A 22,780-nucleotide genomic window follows, 5' to 3' on the forward strand; every position below is an offset into this window, starting at 1 on the left:
ATAGCACTGTAGTACAAATTAGAAGAGGACTTAAGATTCAGGTCATAGACTTAATGTGCATTGTCCACACTAGGGCAAACATTAACACAAAATGTTAATAAAAATGTGTAATGCTTGTATCCATATATTTGTCATATTAAAAGTTCCACTAAAATAAGGGATTCTAAAAGTACAGAAAATAAAAAGAAAATAAAAATCCTAAATAACAGAAAACAGACAGGGTAGCTTTTGTCTGCCTGTGTATTGGTTTGTTTGAACTGTGTCACACTAAGGCGTTCAGTTGCTCAAGCTGTGCCCTAGGTTGTGATCTCCTTGCCTTAGCCTTCCAGTGTGTTGAGATTACAGGCAAACACCACCACAGTCATCTAGATATGATAGATTTTAATCATTTAGGACCTATATTTGTAATCACTTTCAATATAATGTTCTAAATATACAAGTCAAAAACAGAGATTTTTAATTGGAGAAACATACCACCTAAAAGACAACTTAGATATCCAGACTCGTGTAGATTAAAAATAAAGAGAGAGTGAAAATTGTTTCACTCAAACAGTAAAACAGTCTACACTGGCTGTACTAATTTCACCTAAAGTAAATTTCAGAAGGGGAATAATTTTTAGACATAAAAGAGTTAAAAGATAACAATAAAAAGGATCAGTCTTTCAAGAAGACAGAGCAATCATGAGGTCATGTGCATCACACAGAAACATGCCCAAGTATGAAGACAGAAAGCAGTAAGACTGCCGGGAGAAATAAACAAATCTGAAGTTACAAGTGGAGGTGTCAACAGTTCTCATGCCATAATTGATAGACTCAGCAGGCAGAAAATCAATAAAGGTACAGTGGCAGCAAATCTCAGTAATAATCTACTGGATCTAATTGACACTTGTAGACTGGCTTATCCAACAGCAGCAGATGACACATTTGTCTCAAGTTCCCATGGAATATTTCCTAAAGGGAGGGGGATACACTTCTGGACCATAAAGTACACCTAAACTAATTTAAAAGAACAGAAATCTTATGAATTGTCTTCTTGGAACACAATGATCTAAAACTAAAGATCAAAAAAAAAAAAAAAGAAAGATAACTGGAAAAATTAAAAATATTTGGATTAATCAGCATACTTTTAAGTAGACCAAGAGTAAGTAAAGTCTCTGAGATAAAAGTAGAGAACAAATTGAGTATATGGCAAATGTCTATTTTTATTAGCTTTATAATTATTATTTTACTAGCTTTGTAATTATAAACCCAAAATTATTTTTAAAATAAAGATATTAATTGGTTGACGAGATTACTTGGTGGTAGAGCTATTGCTTTACATGCATGGGTTCAATCACCAGAACTACCAAAAAGTAAAAAAAAAATTTTTTAAGTAAATCTAGTCAATACAACAATAAAGCTAAAAAATATAATAAAGAATATTAAAAAAGAAATAGAGGAAAAATAAAAGGACAAATACAAAAAACCCAAAATATTAAAAAGAACAATATTAATAGATAAATGAAAACAACCTGAAAGTTATAAGCAAGAATTTTTAGAGTAACATAGAAAAAGTAGGATTCAACTGTATTTCCTGTCTCTCTTTATTCCCTGTATATATATAATTAAAATTAAGTTAAAACCATAAACATATCTGAATAACAATGGAGAAACAAACAAAACTAATACTAATCAATACCTAATAATACTGGCATATGAACATACAGCAATACAGATTTGGAAAAAATAATGCTACTACAGATAAATAAGTTTATTTCATAATTAAAAAGTTTTAATTTATAGATGGTACATGTAAACACAAGATAATTTTGCATCTGCTAACAAAGGTTCAAAACCAACAACAACATATGATAGTAATACAAGTGGAAAACATGGTGCCAGCCATGCAACTCTTTCAAATTTATAACACAATAAATATACAATAATTTATCTAGGAGGTAAAAGATTTAAATAATATTATCAATTAATTTGACTAATTACAATTACATAAGTTTGATCAAAATTAGAAGAATACATTTTTAAGTTTACTCAAAGTTTGCAAGGGTAGATCATATTTTGGGTTATGACACAATGCCCATAAATTATAAAAATATGTGAAACATATTGATTGTCCTCTGATTAAAATCAAACGATAGCAGAAATGAATATAAATCTGAGAACACAGGCTGGAGATTTAGTTCACTGTAGCATGCTCCACATAGTGCCTTTAACCATGGATTCAATCCCCAGCATGGCATAGAGAAAAAAGGAAAGAAATTAAAATACCCACATACACGGAAATCAATTAACAAAATTAACAGTAACCATGATCAAAGCAATGAGAAAAGTTAAAAATGCAATTAAAAATTAGTTATAGCTGAGTGAAATGAAAATAAAATGACCTAAAGAATTGTTGTAATGCATTTGAGAAAATATTCATAGAAAACTGAATAGCAAGTAATGTTCTTTTAGGAAATCTCCTATCATAGATGTAAACCTACTGCAAAAGAAACTTGAAACAGAAAGATCTAAATATACGTACACAGTAAAGAAATATTAGAAAATAGTACATTAAAAGGAAAAAAATCAACAGGTATTTCCTTGCATTGTGGGGTGTAGTTGTTAGATCTCTATGCAGATTACTTTTCTTCAAAGGATAAAACATAAATACGAGTAATACAAAGACAGTGTTATAGGTTGCATAAACATAGATATAAATGAGAATTGTACAGTCAAGTTCACAGGCATATAATGAGTCTTAGATTTTTTAGAGGTTGGACGGGAGATCCACTTGAGCCCAGTGTTGGAATCCATCCTGCACAAAATAGTGAGATACCAATTTGAGGGAAAAATTAAGCATAAAGAAAAAAAATCAGGTAAGAGATTGCTAAGGATGGGCTTATGTCATTTAATTTGGTAACTGAGTAGTACGGACAACTTGAAGAACAAAACTAAATTCACTCAAGGGAACAATAATATCACTACCTATATCAAAGACTTTGAAATTCCATTTTAAAGTGTTCCCACAAACTAAACTCCTTACCGGTGTACTTCCTTGAAAATTTAAGGAAGAAGTAATACAAATTATAAACAAACAGTCTCAGAAAATTTAAGAGAAGTCACTTCCTACATCAAGGTCCTGAGTTTGATGCCCAGTACAAAAAAACAAACAAACAAAAAACCCCAATGAATAAACACTAATTACTCTGCTTTGGTGCTTTCTGCTTGCTTATCACATATAAGCCTCAAATTGCCAAGGATCAGGGCCTGATACTTTGGAAATGATCCCAATCAGTGCTAGTTGATGTAAAAAAGATCTGTCTCTAAATCCTGGGTGTCACTTCAGTGTTTCTGTTTGTGATTGCACCTTAACTTACTGTGCCCATTATTTGAGATTCTTCTCAAAATCATTTACTTAACAAATGAGGAACATTTCATGATGAAAGGACAATGTTATTAATTATTATGAGAGTATTCTTTTTATTTTCCAACCAACAAAAGATAAATTTTTCTAATGTCAGGTAGATTTTTTCCTTAAAATCAAATAATTTATATCTTTTAGGCAAATTTTGTATCACATCTTATCTCAGAAAAAGTGCTATAGATAGTATTTATTTCTTTTACTCCTTGCATAAATGTAAACTATTATGCACACATTGCAACATTCCTATGTATTTTTACCTAATTGAACATGACAAATGTGATTTGCATTCCATATTTGTTTCTGTTTTTACTCAAGCAAAATAAATTAATAGTTAAATTATCAAATAAACTGTTCTTCAGAATGATTAATGGTGCACTAAAAAGTCTCAAAATACACATCTGAGTATATTTCCCACTTTTCCATCCCTCAGAGAATCTTCGATTTATATTTTAGAATTAACCTTCCAACCAATTTGGCACAAATGGCAAATATGAGTAATGTTTTTTCTTTATGTATATCTTTTATTTTATCATCTATATCTACTCTTTTAAGATGATTTATAATAAGCAATTCTTAACTATGCTCTTTTGCTTTTGCATAATCTTAGACGTTTTTCTAGTAGTTCCCATCATCAAGTTGATAAATGGATCTATGCCTTAAAAGAAGTACAGTCATTGCTGTTGTACTGAGTACCAAACTTAAGAATGCTTGCTTCTCAAACTTGATGTCAGCAAATCCAAAAGAAATCTAAATTCCACATTACTAAATTGTAAGATTCCGCAGAAAAGCAATAGAATTGATACATCATATTCCAAAGGGAATAATGAATATATCATGTTAAGATAAGGAACTAAATACAATAGAACCATCATTCCAAAATAATAATGATCAAGCTGTGTTTGGCTCTGAATATAATTTTGCACTGTAAAAAGTTGAGAAAAAATAAAAATTGGGGAACAAATATGCATATGTATACACTTGTATCTATGTATACCTAGATGAGACAGTAACAGAAATATACACATGTGTATCTTGCTTTAAAATTTAGAGCAACATCTCCTAGTGGAAATTGGTGATGATGATGATGATAATGCTTATACCCTTTGAGGATCCTATGGTCTTTTATCTGTCGTCACTGACAATTTTTGTGACTTAATGTTATATTATGGAATAGAATATGAGATCCTATGGAATATAGACTTTGGGCATCTAACATTGAATCTCATGTTTTCTACATGGTGTCAGTGTAATCTAGAAATTGAAAGAACAGAAAAAAACTTACAAGTACTGCTATGATATTGACTTTCTAAGAAAATTTCTGAAAAGTACTTTACATAGTTTGGTGTAATAAACACAAAAAGAAAGTAATTGTTCAATAGTATTTTCCTCCTTGAGATTTTCTCTTACATAAACAATATATTACATTGAATCACTCTTGGTGGCAACTTTTATATTTACACTCTTAAATATTCTTTCCATTAGCACTGAAATTTTGGCATAATCAGCCCAAGCTTTTGTTTTATGATTAAAAATCTATCTTACTATCAGAAGTTACAGTCCTTAATTTTGGTATGCATATTTTAGAAATTAAAGAATTATAAAAAGTCTCTTTTTTCCATACATCATAATGGATTGATAATGTTGGCACATAAATAAACATACTGAAATACTTACTGTGGTTAAGAAAAGGTAGAGTTACATTTCAAAAATGATTTTGTGTTATATAATTGCAAAGTGGAATAATAGCCAGAACGAAGGAGAATGTAGTTATAATTGCAAGTACTAGTTATTGACAATAATTACCTAGTGTGAAAGCTTTTCTTGTCTACATGCTAAAACAGCTTACAATTCCCTCTATTTTAATAATAATCATGTAATATTGGATTTTATATACATTTGGGATGAAAATTATAGTGAATTATTAATCACATTTGCTTTTGTTTTCAAAACTGGAAAACCAAGTGGTTGTTGGGATGCATTATTTCATAAGGGCTTTCCTTCAGTCTTATTTTCTTGCTTTTTACTCTTTTAAACTCTTTCTTTTTTATTTTATTTTAAAGAGATTACAACAAAACAGGACATAAAACTTTTATGCTCCGTCCAGCTAGAATGAAGGCTCTTTTCATTTATTGTTATATCATTTCAGATTTTAGTTATAGGAAAGAAATCGTTTTGTCCTTTCACTTTCTGTCTGATATTCAGAATTGGAAAGTTTGGGGGGAGGGAAGCAAGGGAGGGAAAAATTCTGCGTTTTCCATCGATGCAGTTACTGGTAATATTATTTTTTGATTCTCAAAAGAATCCTCGTTTTTAGTGTTTTCTAGTTGTGGTGGTAAAAATGCTCTTCATTGGCTAATTTCAAGTTATCTACATGATTCTGAATTCTAGTTAGAAGGAGCAAAACAAAGTTAATCTTGTAAGTCATTGCAACCAAGTATCAGTACAAGACTTTGTGTGTGTGTGTGTGTGTGTGTGTGTGTGTGTGTGTGTGTGTGTGTGTTTCAAATACTGAAGAGAGAACAGAGGGAAATGTACAATGACTACCATTGTTGTGTAGGCCATGAAAGACATAAACACTAAAATTAATAAGTAAGTAAGTGAGTCAAAAACTTCCAGAATACTAGAATTACTTAGAGAAAATAATATCATGATGTAACAGAGACTGGTTTGGGGGCTCTGGCTGAGGAAATATTCTTTGGCTATTTTATCGCTAAAGTCTATTTTGTGAAAGTGCTATTTGGTCTTAAACTTATGTGATATCAGGAATATGCCATATAAAATAAAATATTCAGCTCAGCAGTATTAGAATAGCCTCGAGGTGACTGAGAGATGGTGGAGAAAAGAAGCAAGGAGGGATGCAAAACATGAGTTGAGAAATAGGACAGATTTCATGCAGCCCACTTCAAGTATGATTATCAGTAAAATTTGAGGCCACAAGTCCACACTGTAGTGAGTGTTTACATGTACCTCTAAGTGTGACAGTTTTAGGGAAAGACTTTCAGAAAATTATAAGGATGTCTGCATTTGGCACTGATGGACAAAGTAAGTTAACACAAGGGGTTTTGTTCCCCCAAACTTTTAACATTATAAAGTTAGATTAGGACATTTTTTGTTAGCTTTCTTTCAGCACCAAATGACAGCTTTCTGCCTGGCCCTCAGAGGAACATGGAGCATTCGGGGATAAGAAGGGAAGACATTAGAGCACAGGCAAAGAGATGACGATGCCACAGAAGAGATACAAGATGTACTTTTCAAACAGTAGGTATCACAGCTATATTTTTATAAGAAACATAATTTAAAATGTTCCAAAAAAATCGATTATGAGGTAAACATTATAGCAAATTAATCAATTCACTGACTGCATTTTTCTTCCCTGACACTGAAAGGAAAATGCCTTTCTGAAGACTCAATCTAGGCCAAACATCAAAGAAAGTAAGCATTTATTTACAAATATTGAAAATGTATAAAATCTCCAAAAAATAAAATATGGCTACTGGGAAATTGGTAAACAGGCTGTCTGCAGCAAAAGACAATGAAGTTGCCACTGAAGTACGTGTTCCTGGTCTACTCCTCGTGCTCCATAAAAATGTCTGCAAGTGAAAAGTAGACTATGTACTTATTAACAAGCAGATATGCTTTTCTTAATCTCTTGCACACTAAAACTTAAGAACTTCTGAAATAAAAGTAAAACTTATGACATAAATATCAAACATTTTCTCTATTGCTTTTATTTCCCTTGAAAAGTCTTTGTATAATACAGTATGAAAGATTAGACTGTCTGTAAAATGGAACTTTACAGTCAAGATATCCAATTAGGAGGGAGAGATCAAAATTAAACCACATAAAGGACGTATCGAGAAATGCTGTCTAACAAATGCTTGCTGAGTTGGCTCTGTATGAACTGTGCAAAGGAACAACACATGGTGAAAGACAGTCTGATTGTTTTTTGCAAGTTGGATTGTAGTGTGGACAGCAGAAAAAGAAAATGGGAAGAATTAGGAGGATTGGACAGAGAGTGCTGTCAAACTTCTCAGGAAAATGGGATAAAGAAAATACTTCGTCAGTAAGGTTCCAGTTCAAGGAGTCAGGCAGGAAATGTGGAGGGGAAAAGGCTCTGAGAAATAAGGAAATTAGCAACAGAAGAATGGAAAAGTAGAAAAAGTCACCAAGAAAGGGTCCAACAGTACCCAAGAATAAAAGGGCAACACAAATCATCCATCCTTCATCAAATTGCCATTAATTTAAGAAGAGGAGAGAATTTAAAAATAACTCACTCTTATGTTGATTGTGAACTGTTGTAAAAGTTACATTACTGCAAAAAACTTCTTAGCAAGTAAAAGCCATGGAAAATGTGGCCTACATATCAAAAATGCAATAAATGATACAATGATGTTTTGCATCAGCAACTAACAAAATGCACATCACATAGATCAGCTTTTTGTCCAAGCAGAGATTATGCTGAGGGCTTCCTGTCCAGAAGGATGACTCATGGAGATATGACGAGTTGGCTGTAAATTACTGTGATTGGGAAATGCCTTGGCATTAGGGGGCCCGCAGTTAATTCTCTACAAGTGAGGAGGCTGTGTTTTAAAGAGCAGTCAGTAGGGCAATGACAGAGTTCTCAGAACTAAGCTCAGGAATATGAATGCTTTGCTATCTAGATTCTGTTTTTCTCCATCCACAAATATTTGAAAATATTTTCCTTTCTTCCTAAAATACAGATCATGAAACTATACATGCAGGACAGCTAGCCATGGCAAAAGACTACGGTCTGGTAGAAGAAATATTTAGAGATTTACAGATTGAAACATTTATCTTTTTTGCATGTTGACAGTCATTATGTAGTTTATGGTACAAATACTTTAGGAGGAAAAAGTATAATATAGTAAACCAATAGTGTCACACTTCAATTACTATGCCTAAGACCAGTAATCAAACTAATTTATAGAAATTGATATAATAGGGTGCTGGGGATTTAGCTCAGCAGCATAAGAGCCTGCCTTGCAAGCAGGCAGTCGTGAGTTCGATCCCTGGTACCAATAAAAAGGAAAAAGACAAAAAAAAAAAAAAAGAAAAAGAAATTGACACTATATATATATATATATATATATATATATATATGTATATCATTAAATTTGCTTTATTTGGAACTACTATTAATGCATAGAAAGGATGGATTCTGTTGTCTTTCTCCCCTTACGGGGAAAGAAGCTATTTGAAGTTGGAGTATGCAAGCAATCATAACTCTAAGTAACTTTCTATGTTAAAAATATACAGGTTAATTGCACTGCAAGCACATTATATTTGATATTTAGATATTAACTCTTATTTACTAAAGACATTAAAATTTTAAAAGAGACAAATTCTAAAAATTGTAATTTAGGGAGTCAGCTTATGATAATTTAACTTTCTTGAAAATGTCGTACTAGAAAGATAATGAAGAATTTATACAATCTTCCAAATATTCCTTATCACTGGTATCTGTATCTTTACAGGATACAAATGATCTTGATATATAATCCTCCATAATGTTAAGTCGATGTACACATATAAAAATATATTGATGTATCTTAGGGTATATACATATATATATATCCTAAAAAACTATCTATCTATCTATCTATCTATCTATCTATCTATCTATCTATCTATCTGTGTATCTATGTATCCTTGAGTCTATCTATCTAAAACCATAGACAATGTCAGACACAATAAAGAGGAATTTGCTATCAGAATCTTTTCTCATTTGCTGTTATGTTTTACCAATTTGTCCTCAGGAATTTTGTATCTAAAAAGTTACACATATACTTTAGAAATATATTCACCTTAGGAGAAAAATGAAGCCATTCTTATTGATGTGAAAAATTCTCTTTTAAAATTCAGGTACTGAGAAAATTATTTAATCCACTTTCTTACACCAGGAACAATTTGTTTAAGAAGGAATATTTACTTTACCTATTACATATCCCTTATCAGTTCACCATATGTTATGAAAAAATATCTATATAACACACCCTGATTTATACTTCTACTATTTAAACAAAGACTGTTTTGTGTTCATTTCTGAGTATAGAACAATAATTTTTAGACAAATCACAGGAACAAAAACAAACCACACAAATAAAAATAAATCCTTAAAGTATACTTTTTATTGTACTAAAGAATATCAAGAGAATAGTAAGTAATATTTTCTTTTATTACAGAGTCACAAACTTCCGAACCTAGATGATAAAGTCAAATACTTTGTATTACTCTAGAACCAAAATATTAGTAACTTAATATATTTATATCAGCCTCACATCTTGTATGAATGAGCAACATATTAGAAAATAAAGTCCTAAAATGAATTTTAAAATATAATATTAAATGCGATGGAAAAATAAATGTCAAAAGGTGATGAATAGGTTCCTAGCATTGCCAAAATGTTTGCAAGTTTATTTCCACAGATATTAAATTTATATGTTTTGTCAACTCTAACAGAAAATGTTTTGGCAAAATGTGTTTTATGGTATGGTTTGCAGGATAACAACTTCTATGTAACAAAATTAAGATAGTGACATTTTAGACAAAATAAGGAAGATCAGAAAAGACCAGTAAATGTTACAGGAGTCTCGTTCTCTCTCTCTCTCTCTCTCTCTCTCTCTCTCTCTCTCTCTCTCTCTCTCTGTCTCTCTCTCTCTGTCTCTGTCTCTGTCTCTCTCTGTCTCTGTCTCTCTCTGTCTCTGTCTCTCTCTCTGTCTCTCTCTCTGTCTCTCTCTCTCTCTCTCTCTTTCTCTCTCTCTCTTCATGCTACCAGTGATGCCCTTTTGGCCTAGGATAAAAAAATATTTTTCAGTCATTTAAATTCTTTTATAACTTCACACATGTCCAAATGTGTAGAGTTACAGATTCTCATATTTAGTGTCCACTAACACCAACACTGATTTTAATCCTTATTGTATAAAAACTCTATTTCCATTGTCCATCTAATGTATCTTTTGAACTTTTAAAGTATTCATCAAGTTCAATTTTGGGGGAGCTTTTGCTGTCTATCATAGTCCAACTTTTCTGTTTGTTCTATTAATTGACAAACATAGTTCTGTTTGAATATTATCATACTCTTTTCTGACTATATACCTTTCTACAAACTCATAAAAATACGAATAATTTAGTGTGTATATTTCATATGCCTATACAAAGAACAGACAAGCAGACAAGTGTAATTTTCTACTTACTGAGCATCTAAACTATCCTTTCTAACATCCATATGTCTGTTTATTATCACTGAAACTTTACAAAGGAAATATATACTTAATATTACATTAATGTATAGAATTTTTTGTATTTACTGTTTAATAATTTCAATTTTTGTCTTATATATTGCTAAATTAATATAACCTCTTAATATTCTAGTATCTTACTTTTTATTTTGGCCATGATATATTAGAAACTATGTTTTCAAAGGCAATATTAAGGAGGTAACCCTTGTTTTTCATTTTGCAAAGACTGTGCTTCTTGTAAAATCATGGTATATTTTAGGTGAGGCAAAACCATAGTTATGGTTAGAGGCAGTAAATCAAGCTCGAGCCACTTGTCTCTGTGTGGTTTATGACAGATGAGCTCCTTGTCCAGCAGCTCATGTGTGAGCAGAGTTGTTTCACCCACAGATGATTTATTTTGGGTGATCTACTTGCCCAATGAAGATTTATTGCAGAGGATCCACTCTCCACAGTGATTAAACATGTGCGGTTGGCGTGTACAGAAGTCAGCAAGCAAAACCAAGACAAATGGGCATAGATTATCCCACCTAGAACCACTGAACCCAAGCATGAAGCAGAAATATCAGCGATCTCTTGTGAAATCATAGGAGGCCTCTTTTAATTATACAGTTTTATACTATTTCATTACTCTATAAAAATGAGATTATAAAATTAGGAATACTATTGTCACTTTCAGTGGATCAAATACTGTTTTGAATTATTGAACATGAGCTGTGCCAATATTCACTGTTTAGAGGTTTTAAATGATCTATATATTGTCAGTTTAGGAGTCATGTCAGTCAGATCTCTTTAGTATATGAACTAATGAAAGATTTCCTCGTGTATTGTTGTTTGTTTTGTTTGGTTTTTGTCTTTTTGAGACAAGTTTGGGCTGGCCTTGAGGTCACTGTGTAGCCCAAGATGATCTTGAACTCACAACAGTCTTCCTGCTTCAGTCGCCCAAGTGCTGGGATTACAGGCATGAGCCACCACACTTGGCTAACAGAAGGTTTTCGGTGAACATACTTACATTTATAAAAATATTAAATTATTGCTGTAATTTTTCTAGTAATTATTCTTTATTCTTGTTACTTATTAAATTGTTATTTATCAAATACTATAGAAATTAAGTAACCTTTTTCAAAGAAATTCAGACCTGTATTTATTTATTTATTTATTTCATTTTTTCATCACTAACATCTTTCATTTCTCACCGTAGAATTTTATACAATTTGGTTACTATCATGTTGCAGTTTATTTCTTAGTCAGGTAGTGTGAAGCCTCTTTTTTTTCTTTTTCCCTGAATTTTTATTTGACAGTTTAGATCTTTTGTATAGTCCTATAAGTTTTAAGAGTTTTCTTTAAATTCTATGAAGAATAGTATTGATGATTTGATGATATTTTATTTAATATATAAACTACTTGGGTACAATAAACAATTTAATAATAATAATTCTCCCATTCCACAAAATGACTTTCCAATTACTTGTGTGTACGTTAGTTTCAGCAGCATTATTTTTCAATAGTTTACAGTTTTCAGTGTAGACATCTCTTATCTCTTTGATTAAATTTATTTTCAAGTAACTTATCTTAATTTTGTACTTAAGTCATATTATTTCTTGATTTAGTTTCTAGATAATCCACTTAGTATATAAAATAGTTACCATTCCATACGTGAATTTGTATGTTATCATTTTGCTGAGTTTATTACCTATAAGATGTTCTTATCAGAGTCTTTAGGGTTTTCTATACATAAAATGTTACCTTCAAACACAGAAAACGTAAATGTTTCCTTTCCAATTTAGATATATTTTATTTATTTCTGTTGCCTAATTATTTGACCAAGTATGTACATTAGTACTCATCAAATAAAAATGATGGCTTGAATTATAATTTCCTCTTTTGGCTGTGTATTTCATTAATTTTAACAAATGTATAATATTTATCTACTTACAGAGGTAGTTTACATCTTAAATATGTTAGCCTAAATGAAAACAAAGAGGTAATCTAAAAGTAATAGTTTCGTTTGACAACTGACACAGTAACGGACATACACATGCTGTAATGCACCGTGTACATATTAAGGAGTTCATGGAATGGACAAGTTCTCAAGGGTAAAACAGGAAGTAATACGTAAGTTATTTTTTAAACAAAAACCTTACACAAAATCAGCAGCAAGGGTGGCAGACATCTAAGGATGATGTGCAACCAGAAACGTCTTCTGTGTAAGCGTGCAGTCGCCTTTTTGTAAAGTTTGGTTCTGCAGAGAATTGTTATTGTTATTGTGTTTAAGTGCAGGACATCCCCTCTTTAAGAACCTTCTGAGTGGCTCTCTTTCATTGCCTTGCCTCGCCCCTCACCTCGCCCCGCCCCACTTTTTTTTTTTTTTTTAATGAATTAGGGTTATTAAACTTGGAGATGGACAACCTTATAAGGGCATAACAAACAAAAAATAGAAATTGGTTTAAGACTCCAACAGATAATAATAAAAAGGAAGTGTAAAGACGACTTTTGGTTTTAAGGTTGATAAATGGATCTTTAAATTAGAAGAGATTCTACTAGCATGGTTTGTTGTGTGCTCCAGGCTAGCAGGGAGACAGGCTTGGATAAACTGAAAACCACTGTCCTCACATCACACTGTATGGTACCACTTCAAAGCACTTACATAAATCTGTAATTGAAAATCAAGAGGTACCAGTGTTCCCATTGCCTTAAAATCGAAACATATGAGAAAGGTCTTCCATAAGACCTGAGCTAGGAACATTAGCAGTGAGATGGGACTTTCCTTGAATGTGTTTGTAGATACGGTGCAGATGTAATCTGTGGTACAGTCAACATAACACAGGTAATGCTATCCTTTCTGTTTTTCTGTTTTATTATAAGCAAGCCCTTGATAGTCTCTAACCTAGAGATTGAGAGTGCTGGAAATTTGAGTGCATGATACCCTAAATTGTTGTCTGTTCTCAAATATTATCCTACTCAAACATGTTTTTAACTAAAACAGAGCATGGCACGTGGGGGGAAAAAAGAGCATAATGATTTTCCTTACAACCCTGCTGATAACTAATAATCACATAGTCAGTGGCATGTAAGTTAATTCTTTAAATTTAATCAGTCCTTTATAAAACTTCCCAATTAGTAAAAGTTGGCTTATGTAGCAGCCTTTAATATTGGTCACTATTTAAACATGACATTCTTAAAAAAACGTAATCATATAATAGTTCATAGTAATTTACAAGTGGATGGTATACATTTAGATACAGAGGTAGAAGTTCACTTTTACAATGTTTCACTAATACACATATACCAAATTCAAGGCACAAAATAGTTTGTTTTACAAAAAATACTGTAAAAATGTCATTTGCTGTTCTACAATGTGAATAAACTTTTTAAAGGAATCTTTACACCCTTCCATAATACTCTATAGAATAAGATTTGTTTCCCCTCACTAATCACAGTTGGCACAAAACAGTGACTTTTTAAAAGTGTGGAAGTTCCCATTATTAGAACCTGCTTCTTTGCAGAGCTGCTGTGTATTCTAGACAAGAGTCCATCCAACATTACAAAACACAGCAATTCCCCCGAGGAAAGGGCACTTTCTATTTGCAGCAAAATTCATAGACAGAAAATGAGTGATCTTTTTTGAGTAGGTCTCCAAACAATGGTTTTTCAGAGATATTTAAAACTTAGCTAATACTTTAGTCATTATAAGCTTAAGAAAAGGACCTCATTTCTTTACTGTGATGCTCAGGCATCATCTGTCTCCAACTGGTGGGGTTTTCAACATTCATTTTTTAAAAGAGCTGAACATACAAACACCACAAGAAAGCCACACAGGCTTTGCAAACTGGAGCTTAGAAAACATGAGAAAACACAGCACTATCAGTCCTTGAAGTTGCAAGGATGTCAGTTGGCTAGGGTTTAATAATAAGAATGAATATGGGAAATCAGAAAATTAAATACACATGAAACACACTGTAGTTATCAATTCTAGACTTTCCATTCATTATAAAATGACAGCCCAAAGACATCTTACAGTGCTCGTCTAAAGATTGGATTGGTTTTAAGGTCCTGTCTCAAAGGACCCTATTGGCAGTAATCTATACTCACTTTTACTGATCAAATTTCCCAAGTACTTTAGTCACTTAATTTACATTTTATTATTTTAAAAAGTTGATTTTTAAAAAGTCAACATGGGGTTAGAATCCACAATGTCAGTAATGCTGATGTGTACTGGACTGAAATATCTGGATCATCTTCTGATAAAAATGATATTCCATACACAAAGATTCTTAGATTCCATTTTTTGCTTCATTATTATTTGTGGCTTGTTTTCTTTGAGCAATAAAAGGGTACATGCATTTGTTTGCTCCCAGGAACCGGTACATGCATACAACTGCTTCGAAAGGAAGGATGCTCTTCATGAAGGTCACGATGTACGTGAGGCGGGGGGTGCAGATCATGGGTTGGTCCGTGAGGATGGCCTTCAATGGCCTGCTTCACACAGTAATCAGGCTTCTTAGGGGGCAAAAAAGGCTCGATTTCTTTCCTGATTCGGCAGCCTCTGAACATGCCAGTGTCTACAAGGTAAGGGCAAACCAGTTGTTTTAATCTCATCTTTTTCTGCAGCCTTTAGCTCATGGCTCAGGGATTCATGAAAACCCACAACTCCAAATTTACTGGCACAGTAATCCTCGACTCCAGCAGTACTGAACAATCCCGAGGAACTTGCAACTGTCACAGTATGACCATGATTAATCTCCAGCATTGTAGGAAGAAAGGCTTTAGTTGTCCAGAAGTGTGCATGGCGATTGACCATCATAGTTCTCTCAATGAGCTCATCAGGATATTCCAGAAGGTGATGTCCGGAGACCACACCAGCATTATGGACCAGGACCGAGGCCTCGCCAACTTCCTTTCGGACCCGCTCAGCTGTCAGGTAGACATCTTCTCTCTTCCCCACATCACAGGTGTAGGTAAAAACCTGCAAGTTACAATGGGGCAGAATTTCCTCCTCAGCACTCCCAGCCTACAGCGCCGCGGCGTCCTCCTGCCGCCTCCAGGTGGCGGTAGATGTGGCGCACCCCGCCCGCCGTCTCTCCCTTGCTCTGCGTCCTGATGTCCCAGAGCACCAGAAGCGCCCGGCGCCGGGCGCGCTCTAGCGCGCAGAGGCGGCCCAGGCCGCTGGCGGCGCCCGCGATGCGGCACACCTGGCCGGCCACGCGCTTCTCCGTGGGCCGCCCCAGCCCGCGCGCGGCGGCCAGCACCAACGCCCAGAGCACTTTGAAAGCGACCGCGGAGGACTCCACCACGATGTCCATCGCGACGCCGGGGGCCCCGCGCGAGCTCCGCACTCGTGTCCTGGCCCGCCCCGCGCCAGGCAGCCCAGATCGGAGCTCCGGGGCGACTGTCACCACGGCTGGGACGAGAAGCTGCGCCCCGCCCGCGCCCGAGGTGCCGCCCGGCTGAGTGCGCTGCGCCGCGCCCCGCCTGCGCAGGGCCGCCCTGCCCGAGCTCCGCGCGCCTGTCCCGAGCGCCCGCCCGCCCGTCCCGGTCCCGGTCCCGGTCCCGGTCCCGGTCCCGGTCCGGCTGCAGCGGCGGTGACAGCCGCGAGTTAGGCGCCGCGCGCCGCCCTCATGGCCAAGCCGCCTTGGCCGGAGCCCGCGCCGCTGCTCCCTCGCACCCGGGCAGGGTCGGCGGCGGACACGCACGGCCGGCTGGCCGCGGCAGGAGCGGTCAACCTGACCCAAGCTGCGACAGGGGAGACAGCGGGGTGGCCGGCGGGGAGCCGGGACGCTTGCAGTTGCCCTGCTGGGTTCGGGCGGCCGCGCTGCGCGCTCCGCTGCTGTCACTGGGGCACCGGGCTCCACAGCGGGCGCCGCTCGGCCGTCGGAGCGCTCCGGGCCGGCCCACTTTTTTTTTTCTTTTAGTGAAGCAATGACACAAGTGACTCAGATAGTGTTTTTGTACTTATTTGGTACAAGGTATTTTGTATATTTCTTCAATTTTTAGCTAAGTTTATTTTCTTGTCATTGGATTTTATTTGCTCTTTTATATATCAAATAACAGTCTTTTATTAAAATATGTGTTTTTGAAACATTTTCACCTTGTCTTTAGTTTATCCTTTCACTTTGATCATGGTTTGTCACACAGCAGAACTTTTGAATTATATTGGATTTCACAACATAGAATTTTTAATTTATAAATTATGCTTTCTTATTGTATATAAATTCAGCTAACATCTTGTAGATTTCTCTTATATAATCATCTAAGAATTTTATATTTTTCTATTTTATGTATTTGCATGAAATGTACAAGGCATCTGTAGTTTTTTTCCCATCTTTTTGAGACAGTCTTGCTATGCAGTTCACGTTGACCCTGAGCTCACTTTGTAGCCCAGGCTAGTCTCGAACTTGCAACAATCCTCCTGTGTCAGCCTCCTGTGTGCTAGGATTACAGGTGTGTAACATGCCCAGCCAATTGTGTTCTTCTTTCTTAAATTATTAATGTAGATGTCCACTTATCTCAGACAGTGTGTGAGGACAATCTTTCTCAGATAAGTTTACTATACCTTTGTGAATGTTTTTATGAGCTTTCTGAGCCTTTTGTACCATTGATCTATTTGCCAATTTTATTCCCCCACCCCCAAAATCAAACTTTTTGATTATCATAGCTTCATATCATAAATTAAGTCAGATAGTGTCCACTCTCTAACTTTGCTGTTCTTCAAAGTAGTGCTATAGTATTAGATATTCTGATTTTTGTGTTTCTTTGTAATTTTGTTTTTGTTTTGTTTTTGCAGTGCCAGAGATAGAATCCAGGGCCTTGTGCCTATGAGGCAAGAACTCTACAGCTGAGCCATATCTCCAGCTTTCTTTATAATTCTGAATCTCTTTGTCAACACCTAAATATTCAGCATCTAAATATAATCTGAGTTATAATAAACATTTAAATTAGAATGAATGGATATCATGATGAATTCGAGTATTTTGATGATTTTTATTTATATTTATATTCATAAAGACACTGTCTCATGGTTGGATTCTGGAACCTTTTTGTTTTAGTTTACATTAAGCAAATTTTTAAGTATTGTATTTCTCTGTGTTTACTTTTATAAAGAGTCAACTGTCAAAATCTAGCTTATCAATTTAAATATATATATATATATATATATATATATAGTGACGCACCATAATTGAGACAAGACTTTCCACACTCAGAATATTCATTTTTTTCTTATATGAAATTGAGCATCTTGAAATCTAGTAGGCTCCGAAATTACTGATTTATTCTTTTACACAGTAGTTTTGCCTTTTCTGTAATTGCATACATGTTGAGCTTTATAACACATCATGTTAGGTTTAGTTTCATTCATATAGCAAAGCTTTTCTAATTCTTAGCAGACAATGTACCATATCCATACAATTGAGTATTTATTGATTTGGGCAAGATTTCTACCCAATAATATCATTTATGAATAAAAATATTTCTTCCTTCTAGTAATTACACATTTAGATTCTATTTCATATCCTCTTGCATTACCTAGGATTTGCATTTCAGTATTGAAAAGTAAAAATCAGAGTAAATATTTTGCTTTCATTTTGAACTTAGTGACATTTGTATATTTATGCTGAATGTACCTTTTTGCTTGTTTGACATTTGGTTCTATGAATAAAGCCAGTTTGGATGACTGAGCTCAGGATTTTTAACTAATGACTACACTCATAGTGTTTAGTTAGCGTAAGTATCTATTGAAGGAATTGCTGAATCATTTCATTAGTGTATTTTTATGTGTATAAGAAATTATCACAATAATTTCTAGAATGATTGTACAGTTATTCAAATCATCCACCAGATCTAATAGCTCTAACTCACTAGAAACACTTGGAATTACTAGCCTCTTTAATTGTGGCAATTGTTGATTACACGTACTGCTACTTCACTGTGGATTTAATTTGAATCGTATTAGTAACTGGCAATATTGAACTTTTAAATGTTTACTCATTCTTACATCACTTTGGTCAATATATCTTTTTAAGTGCTTTGCTCATTTAGACAAAAAATTTGGCTGTTTAGTTCCTTGTCACTTACTTTTAGGATATTTTTACCGTATTCTGTCCTTTTAATTTCCTTGGATGTTTGAATTTTGTACTCTTGCACTATATCTTCAAATCCACCTCCATGTGATGGACTAGTTGTTCTGTTCTCTTAGAAATTTGCATCCTTTCCTTCATCCTAAACACAACTTGAAAACTAGAGCTCTGTTTTATAAACTTTTCTATTATTTATGACAATATGCTAATTTCTATAGCAATGGATTATTCATGAGTAAAAGTTTTGTCCAATTGATTGTTGTAATTGTCTTTAAAATCAGGAAGAACCATGTAATGGATGGTTTTAGGATAGTTGGCAACCACTTGAAAAAAGTAGCTTTCTCCTGCCTTATACAGTTAAATCATTTATTGTTATTCACATATAGTACATCAATGAATTATACATAAAAAGTTCAAAATGTGAGAAATAATGATTCTTGAGAAGCAATTTCCAAACATAATTCAAATAGCAAATAAGCAACAAGAAAAAAATGAATACATGAAAATATATTTAAGATATTCAGTTATTTAATCCTCTTCTGCATAAAATTTAGAGTCACAAAAGGAAAGAAACATAGATTAGAATTTATTTATTTTTCAACCACTATTTTAAAAAGATTTGAAAATCTTATGGCTAATTAGGAAAGTAAGTGATGTCTCTCTCTGTCTCTCTCTCTCTGTGTATATATATATATGTATTTATATATATACAATATATATTTATATATGCATATATATTTACCTATAGATGATAGATATGCCAGCTTACATATCATATATGTATGTTTATATTTATTTCTGAATTCAAAATTATCCCAAATTGATAAAAATATAAGATAAAAAGAGCTGTTCCTCAAAAATGAAAAAGAATCAAATTACCAGTTGACACATACTAAATTCATTTTATTAACTTTCAAATAACATTGAAAATTTGGGCTCGCCTCTTTGCATTAAGTGCTATGCTGGTCATGTGTGTAACTACAGGCTGATAAAATTATCCACTTGGTTTAGCACAATTTCTTTTAATTGCTTGTTAATATCACATAATTTTAACTAGCTCTTTCATTGCCATTAAGCAATGCATCCTGTAGTCATCAATGTGCAAATATTTATGTGTTACATGTGACACAGTTTGGATCTAGAATGCCTCACAAAAGTTTATGTTCTAAAGACTTGGTTCCACCATAAAGTATTGTTGAGAGGTGATGGAAGCCGTAGAATTTGAGGACTGGTGGAAATAGGCCACTGAGGATACAATGGACCCTGATACATGCCCCAGCTTCCAGTCCACCATAAGGTTAGTGGCTTTGCTCCTTATACATGCCCTTCCATGGCGCTCTGCCTCCCCATACACCCAGAAAAAGATTAGCCAAATGAGTCTGGATTAAAACCTCCAAAACCATAAGAGGAAAATTTTATTTTTTTAAGTTGTCTCTGTCAGGTATTTTGTCACAGTGATAGAAAATTGCAACATAGGATGAAAGTCCATGGAAAATTTGTATGTTTTTATTGAATTCCATAATACAGCCCTCTTTTTCTTTGCACCTATTCTCTAGAAATTCTCTAGAATTTTAGAAATTCTCTAGAAAATCACAGAAGAAATACAAAATGATATTTTTGTAAACATCATTTATCACATTTGGTAAACTGATTCAGAGAATATAAAATTTATGGCAGACACATCCAGTTGATTGTCTAATAACCATTCATTCATCTCTTTCCTGGTAGTAAAAGTTTTACTCCCCGCCCCAGGTACTGTGTTTCCTAAGCTCCTTCTGAGCTATCGAAGTGGAACAGAGTGGGTGACATAAATGTTGCGGAATCTACTCTTTTAAGTGTGGGAATGTAATGCCTCCATAGCTAACTTGGAAATAATATTTAATGTAAGTTCTCACTATATATGACTGTCTTTTTTCGAGTAATGAATGTGAAAGTATGTGACGCATTGTCAGGTACTCATAATGCCTTCTGAAGGTGGCTATAAACATACTGGGAAAATAACTTAAGTATTTGAATATTTTATATTGCTGTGGTTTTCGCTTTCCTGAAAATGCACAGCCTGTAAATATCATGTCATGTGAGTTAATATTCATTTTATTGTTTGTATTAGCTACATCAAAGAGAACAAAACTGACATAAAACTGTAAATCTGTGAATAAACAAAGAATTGCTTATCACTATGAAACATTTTGCTTCTCTTAAAATCCTGAGAATGGCACCAAAGAGTATTATTTTGATGTAGGAAGACAAAGCTAGCCATGATGATAAATATGCACACTTATGCATAGCATATGTAACAGTTGTCTATGGCTATTAATGTCTATGCACTTAAGAAATGCACTTTTTATGCATGCAGGTATATGATATATCTTTCAGAGCACAGACAAACTTTTGAAGACACATGCCCTAAATGAACAACCATTATAAGTATAGAAAGGGTCACAAGGACTAGGATGTCGATTTCCTGAAAGTTTTCTATATAATAATGTGCAACTTAAAAATATTTATTGTATATACTGAATATGTGCCATATGAGCATGCGTTTAATTATTAAACATTAACATAAAAATTTAATCAATACAAATACGCATGCAAACATTATCAAATTAATAAAGCTAATTATGCAAGTGTACAATAATGCTGCACAATATATAAAACTGAATGCATTAAGAATGATAAACATGTGAGCACTTAGCTAGATTATTACTTCTATTAGATTGTAGTAGATTTCACATCATCAAATACTAAAGGTAAAGAACAGGCTAAGAAGAGAAACTGCTTCATAGGCCACGCGGAATAAGTTTCTAATCTCATGCATATGATTTTTACATGTTTCATGTCTGAGTTATCAGGAAAGAGAAGGTCCACTTGCCTCCCAGGAATCCATCAAACACTGTCAATCATTAGTCTCTTACTTCATATTCCAAATTTAAATGCCCTGAGCAATCTTTATCCTTAATAGTTGAAAAGTTCAGGGTTAGCATAAGAAGGAAGTGAGCACTATAATGATTTAGGTACCCTTTGATGTACTAAAGTGGTAACTTACCAGATGGTACCCTAGAGTTTTAATACATTTCTGCAGGTGCCTAATTAATCCCATATTATAGCTATTAACAATAAAATACTACTTTTGCTTCCATAAATTTTGGAGAGAGTAATTTTTTTAACAATTTCAGTGAAATAACCTATATTTTATCATTGATTTACATTTTTAAACACTGTTAATATATTCATAGGACTTTATTGATTCACTTTTCAAGCTACTAAGTTAATATTATTAAATTATGGAAGAAAATGAATCATTACTAGCCTCATGTTCATGATATTACCTTACAGCTAAATTGAATCCCAACAGTTCAGATAATAAGCCTATTTTAAGAGGGCCGAATACAATATGAATTGTGCTATAACTTGTTTCTGAAAATTGCACATGGATTGATTAGAATATGGGTTAGAATGGTGTGACTTGTGCTAGACTAAATCATAAATTTTAGTTAGGGTAAAAAATACAAACAAAGTATGAATTTGAAATAAGAGTGGTGGGTAAAATTACAATTAAGTTGTGTCTAATGATTAAACTAGTAGATATAATTATAAAGTTAATACAATCATATTGAAGGCATGAATAATATAATTGGTAGTATGAAGATGCTACCAATTTTAATAAAATTTTAGATTGAGAGTTTTCTGTGCATCAGAATTGCTCCAATTGTCCTTGTTAAAAAAGTGAATTATGAACACTAAAGTATCAGTTCCTGGCAATGATAACTTATAAAGTAGTTTCAATTCTTACGGTTGATTTTGGTAAACTTCTTACTAAATTTAATTGAATTTTTCTCTGTAGTATACTCTCCATCACAGTTAATATCAATTTTCTATCACTCTGTACAGTTTTGAAGTTGTGAGACCAGGACAGCCCACAAGACTGTTAGTTTAGTTCTTTAACATCTCTCTCACCTATATGTGCCATATATACATATGTGCCAAAATACATATTATTTCTAGTATCTCTACCTCTGTATTTTTTCTTTATAATATATTTATTT

General features: G+C 33.8%; 1 pseudogene; it reads right to left on the reverse strand.

Annotated features, from left to right (window-relative positions):
• Nucleotides 1–13,082: 13,082 nt before the first annotated feature.
• LOC134470475 (retinol dehydrogenase 10-like) lies at nucleotides 13,083–16,057 on the reverse strand (annotated as a pseudogene).
• Nucleotides 16,058–22,780: the final 6,723 nt, after the last annotated feature.

The sequence above is a fragment of the Cavia porcellus genome, unplaced genomic scaffold (genome assembly GCF_034190915.1).
Source record: "Cavia porcellus strain 051 isolate PalLab524CR breed Dunkin Hartley unplaced genomic scaffold, mCavPor4.1 scaffold_15, whole genome shotgun sequence".
Classification (NCBI taxonomy): Eukaryota; Metazoa; Chordata; class Mammalia; order Rodentia; family Caviidae; genus Cavia; species Cavia porcellus.